Source organism: Nuphar pumila, chromosome 5 (assembly GCF_984573655.1).
Source record: "Nuphar pumila chromosome 5, dmNupPumi1.hap1.1, whole genome shotgun sequence".
Lineage (NCBI taxonomy): Eukaryota > Viridiplantae > Streptophyta > Magnoliopsida > Nymphaeales > Nymphaeaceae > Nuphar > Nuphar pumila.
Window position 1 is genome coordinate 23,170,083 of NC_143253.1, and position 6,545 is coordinate 23,176,627.

Genomic DNA, 6,545 nt, shown 5'->3' on the forward strand with positions numbered 1-6,545 from the left:
CCTAAATGAGCAACAATTTGAACATGCAAATGGCCACCTCATGTCGCTACAATTGTTATTCCTCACGCATAGGTTTCAATTACATACTACAAATATCTAACCCTAAACCTAAACCCTATACCCTCATCGTAAACCCTAAACCTAAACACTAAACCCTAAACCCTAAACCCTAAATATCTTACTAAACCCTAATGGCAAACACTAAACCCTTAATATATTACTAAACCCTAAACCCTAAACACTAACCCTAAACCATAACCCCTAAACCCTAAACCCTAAACCCTAAACCCTAAAACCTAAAACCTAAACCTAAACCCTAAACCCTAAACCCTAAACCCCAATCCCTACAACATAAACCCTAAACCCTGAATCCTAAACTCTAAACCCTAAACCCTAAACCCTAAACCTGAAACCCTAGATCCTAAACCCCAAACCCTAAACATCGTGTCGATTTGTTCTTTAGTAAGTCTAAACATCATGTTGATTTGTTTATTGTTTTTCCTTTCCGCCTTTTATGAATCGGTATCAAGTAAATCGCTATACAACATATCATTCACGTAGAAAATGCTCGTAAAAGCAAATCATGATAGTTATAAAGTAATAAATTGATTTGTACTTTACTAAGTCTAAACGTCGTGGCGATTTGTTACTATACCTTAACCTAAACCCTAAACCCTAAACCTAAATCCTAGACCTTAAACCTAAACCCTAAACCTAAACCCTAAACCTAAACCCTAAACCCTTAATATCTTACTAAACACTAACGCTAAACCCTAAACCCTTAATAAATTACTAAACCTTAAAACCTAAACCATAACTCTAAACCTCGAAACCCTAAACCCTAAACATCATGTTGATTTGTTCTTTAGTAAGTCTAAACATTGTGTCGATTTGTTTACAACTATTTTCTTTTCGCCTTTTATGAATTAGTCATTAGGTACATCATGATACGACATATCGTTCACGTAGAAAATGCTCATAAAAGCAAATCACGATAGGATTTCGTTCACATAGACAAAGCTCGTAAACGCAAATTGTGATAGGATAAATCATTTTTTATTTAGGTCTGTTGATGTACAGATCTTGATAGAACACTTCTTCTATAAAACAGTGATAACAATTTTCAACTTTAACTTAATGTTTTTTGTTGTATGATAGAACACTTCTTCTATATAAGAGTGATAGTGATTTGCAACTTTTTAATAGTTATCAAGTTATAAATCGATTTGTACTTTACTAAGTCCAAACGTCATGTCAATTTGTGTACACATGCGTAAAACCCTATTCTATGTAAAACCCTAATATAGATCTGTGTAAAACCCTATTCTATGTAAAACCCGACCTGACCCGACCCATTGACCATGTCTAAAACCCTAATCTATTTATCCGCTTTTCTACGGCAGCGCAACTTCTTTTTATTTTTTCTCCTCCGCCTTCTTCTTCTACTTCTTCTTCTTCTCCGTCTTCTTCTTCTCCCTTGTATTTTTCTTTCTTTTTTGTTCTTCTGTGTTCCTTCTGTCTGTGCTTGATAGATGGTTTTTATACTGATAGCGTAGATGTTTCACGTCGTGAGGAAAGATCTGTATAATCTTCGATGATGATTATGGTTGTTATCTTCTATGTATACATCGATATATTCATGACACATACGACTATGGCGTATTTGTCGTGAAATATATCGAAGCTTATGCAGAATATAATGACCATAATCATCTTCAATTGTTGTCACCATACCGAAGCAAGAACAGATATTCTGCATGATAAACAGGGGGTGATGTTGGTGTTCATCTATTTGATCTATTCCTACTGTCGGACCCTCCATTGTTCGCAAACCGTAATTCGTAGTTAGAAAAATATCTGCCTACCTTCGATATACTTCATGACAAATATATGAGTGCGCTTATTTTCTGCTGCAAAGCGATTCTATGTGTTGATCGAATATATATCTCTCTAGAGCTCTTGCTAGCTGGAATATGAACTATGTGTCAGGCGTGATAACATTGGAGGATCTATGAAAACAAAGAATGTGCAACACTTTGAAAGCAAAGAATGTTCAGCTGAGGATATTTTCATGAGAAGCAAAGAATGTGCAGCACTCATATATTTTGTAATGAATGCGGTTGTAATGTATCGTTGAAGTTAACTCGATTTATAGTTTATTATTCCTAAACATCGTGTTGATTTGTTTATTGTATTTTCCTTTCTGCCTTTTATGAATCAGTCATTGTATAAATCGCGATAGGACATGTTCACATATACAAAGCTCATAAAATTAATTCGCAAAAGGACAATCGGTATCAAGTAAATCGCTATATCAATTATCGTACAGTGATATCGATTAGCTACTAAGTCAGGATTTGTAGTTTACTAAGTATAAACATTATATCGATTTGTTTATTGTTTTTCTTTTCCTTCTTTTATGAGTCAGTCAATGTGTAAATCGTGATAGGACATATCGTTCACATAGACGTTGCTCGTAAAAGCAAATCGAGATTTGTTTAGTTTTCTTTCCGCCATTTATGAATTAAGCATTTTGTAAATTGTGATGGAACGTATCGTTCGCTTAGACAAAACTCATAAAGGCGAATCGCGATAGTTCATAGTCTTTATACATACAAATTGTTTATACATTTAAAGCAATAAAGATTTATATATTTAATGATTTATGATTTATACATTTAAAGTAGCAATGATTTATGATTTATACAATGAGGATTGAGAATGATGAAGAAAGGGATTTACAAATTGTGTCATATCTTACTAAACCCTAACACTAAGCCCTAAACCCTAAACCTAAATCCTAAACATTATACTTAAACCCTAAACCCTAAACGAGGTATAAATTTAAAGGCTAGATGAGACAACGATTTGCCCGTGCAATTGTATCACAATTTGTACTCATGTCAATTGTGATTTCCATCTAGTTGTGCCAGACATAGACGTCATTGTGTAGGTCGCGATAGGACAATACATGGTATAACATCTTAAAAATTGATACTAGAAAATACCTAATATCTTACACATCGATATACATATCACATAATATATTAATCATCGATATGACAATTCAGCATAATATTCTTAATATCAATTTAAGATATTGTTTTGATTCGTAATATTGATTTTTATCATGATTCTGTATATCAATTTAAGATATTGTTTTGATTATTAATATCGATTTAAGATATTGTTTTGATTTTAAATATCGATGTTTAAGATATCAATAGGAATTTTCAAATCGATTTAAGATATTGTTCTGAATCTTAATATTGATTTCTATGCTGATTCTTAGTTTGAATTTAAGATATTGTTTTATTCTTAATATCGATTTATAAGCTATCAACAATAATTTCCATATAGATTTGTATGATATTTGAATATTTGATTACGTTATACTATGACAATATTTTTGCAACAAAGACAGATCTTTGTAGTTGACAACGACATCATTATAAAATCTTTTATTATAAGACGTGAACCACAAAAAATGTGAACCGACAAAAAAATCTTTGGCGGGTCCCATAAACATTAAACTCCTCAGCTATAAAAGGAGTTCTTCGCAATATTTCCCCCTAAACCTTTCACAAAAATTCTAACGCTTCATTTTCTTTCGCCGGAGCACCCTTTGTCGTCTCAGTAAGTTTTTGTGTTATGCAAGTTACCAATGACTTATATTCCTAAGAAAAGAAACGATTCATCGTCAGCGAGGAAAACTCTTGACATAATCGTCCAAGAGTATGCTTTGTATGAGCAAGTAGAAGCATACTACAGAATAATGAAAATTGAGAATGATAAGAAAAATGAGAAATTGTTGGTAAAGTATAGATCAAAGCCTAATCTGTCAGATATTGAAGATGATAAACCAATGATGAAAAAGAAGAAGAAAGATGACAAAGACAAGCAAAATAAAAGGAAGGAGGAAGATATTGAAAAAAAACAAAGGAAACCAAGGCAAAGAAAGGAGGAGGTGGAGGATAGGGGAAAGCAAATAAATAATAAGAAGAAGGAGAAAGAGAAGCGAAGGCAAAAAGAGGAGGAGGAGGAGAAAAAAAAGCAAATAAAGAATAAGGAGGAGGAGAAGCGAAGGCAAAAGAAGGAGGAGGATGAGAAGAGGGAAAGGCAGTTGAAGAAGAAGAAAGAGGAGGAAATGAAACTGATGAAGCAGGATTTTTTTGAAAAGCAAAGGAGGATAAGGCAAATGAAGGAGGCAGAGGAGTGGGAAAGGCAAAAAAAGAATAAGGAGGAAAGGGAAAGGCAAATAAAGAATAAGGAGGAGTGGGAATGACAATTGAAGAAGAAGAAAGAGGAGGAAGAGATGAAAAGCCAAATGATGAAGATGAAAGAAGAAAGGCAAAGGAAGAAGCATCAAGATGAGGAAGAGAAAGAAAGGCAAAGGAAGAAGAAGGAGAAGGCGGACGAAGAAGAGAAGGAAAGACAAAGGAAAGAGAAGGAGGACGAGGAAGAGAGGGAAAGACAAAGGAAGGAGAAAGAGAACGAGGAAGAGAAGGAAAGACAAAGAAAGGAGAAGGAAGATGAGAAAGAGAAGAAAAGACAAAGGAAGGAGAAGGACGATGAGGAAGAGAATAAAAAAGAAAGGAAAAAGCATACGATGGTCGCGAAGGACAAAAGGAAAGAAGAAGTACAAAAGCAAAGGAAGAAAGGGGATAAAGAGGAGAAAAGTGTAACTAAGGTACATTAATCGCTACTGTATGTCGCGGTGTACTGTTGTAGGTATTACTATATATAGCGATTACTCTATATAGCGATTACTATGTATAGCGATTATTATGTATAGCGATTACTTTGTATAGCGATTACTTTGTATAGTGATTATTATGTATAGCAATTACTCTGTATAGCGATTACTGCGATAGCGATTAATGTGATAGTGATTACTATGTATAGCGATTAACTGTGATTTGATATTTTGTGTTACAGGCAGGTCAGAAGAGAAGCAGAGCAGCAGGTGAAAAGCTGAGAGGGCGTTGTCAGTGGCCTGTATTCTACCATGGTTCAGAAAGCTGAGTGAATATCAGAAGGACCAATTACGAAAGATGTACTTCGACGGCCTTTTGAACCAACATTATTTTGAAAATTGCTGGAACACCATGACCCACTTGGTCAATAAGTGAAACCATAAGACGAACATGTTCCAATTTGGGGGTTTTGAGATGACCATGACCCTAGAAGATATGGCACGGATTACGGGTCTTAAGTGTCATAGAAGTGCTGTCCTAACATGGGATTCAAACTATAACCCAAGGGACAATTGCACGGCCCTTCTCGAAATGTCGATAGAGGAATGTCGTGAGTGTATTTCTGGTGGAGGCGATTCCTCATCGATGAAAGTTTATTTTTTTTTCGTAATAAATGAGAAGGTCGGTCCGCTGCATGTGCATCTAAAGCAGCTCACTAAGAGTTGTGTGGCTTCCTTCTTTATTTTTTTGGACTTACTTTATTTTTTTATTGTTCTCGTTCGAGGGTGAGTTACTTGTGGTTGCAGTTCCTTGGAGACTTAGATGAAGTTGGAAACTGGGCATGGGGTGCTGCTATGCTCGCACACTTGTACAATCAACTTTACCGTGCGAGTAGGGGTACGAAAACCATTGGGGGGTTTTGGCCATTTGTTCAAGTATTTGTTTATTACATATTTAGTACTTGTGGACTAAGCTCGTTGAAGGTTGTAGTCTTACTAATATATTATTTTTTGTAGGCCTGGACTTGGAAGCATATTGTTGCCTTGCATCCTCAATGTGGCTCTGCGGTTTGTGGTTTTCCTATGATCGGCGAGTGGGCTTCAATAAATGTCAAGTGCGAAAATGCTTAATTCATTTTAGATGGGCTAAAATTAAATAAGGTAAATTGGTTAAAATCGTTGTAATGTTTAGCATTCTTAAGTAATCATCGCTTTATGATTTTGTCTTCCTTAGTATAAATCAGTATCTCCTTTGCATCTAACTTTCATTAGCATAAATCGTTATATGGTTTAGCATTCTTAAGTAATCACCGCTTTAGGATTTTATCTTCCTTATTAAAAATTGTTATCGCATTTGCATCTAACTTTCATTAGTGTAAATTGTTATATGGTTTAGCATTCTTAAGTAATCACCGCTTTAGGATTTTGTTTTCCTTATTAAAAACCGTTATCACATTTGCATTTAACTTTCATTAGCGTAAATCATTGTAATGTTTAGCATTCTTAAGTAATCATCGCTTTAAGATTTTGTCTTCTTTAGTACAAATCATCATCGCCTTTGCATCTAATTTTCATTACCGTAAATCATTGTAATGTTTAGCATTCTCAAGTAATCATCGCATTCAGCATTTCATTTTCTTTAGTATAAATCGTTATCGCATTTGTATCTAACTTTCATTACCGTAAATCGTTGTAATGTTTAGCATTCTTAAGTAATCATCGCTTTATGATTTTGTTTTCCTTAGTACAAATCGTTATCTCCTTTGCATCTAACTTTCATTAGCGTAAATTGTTATATGGTTTAACATTCTTAAGTAATCACTGCTTTAGGATTTTGTTTTTCTTATTA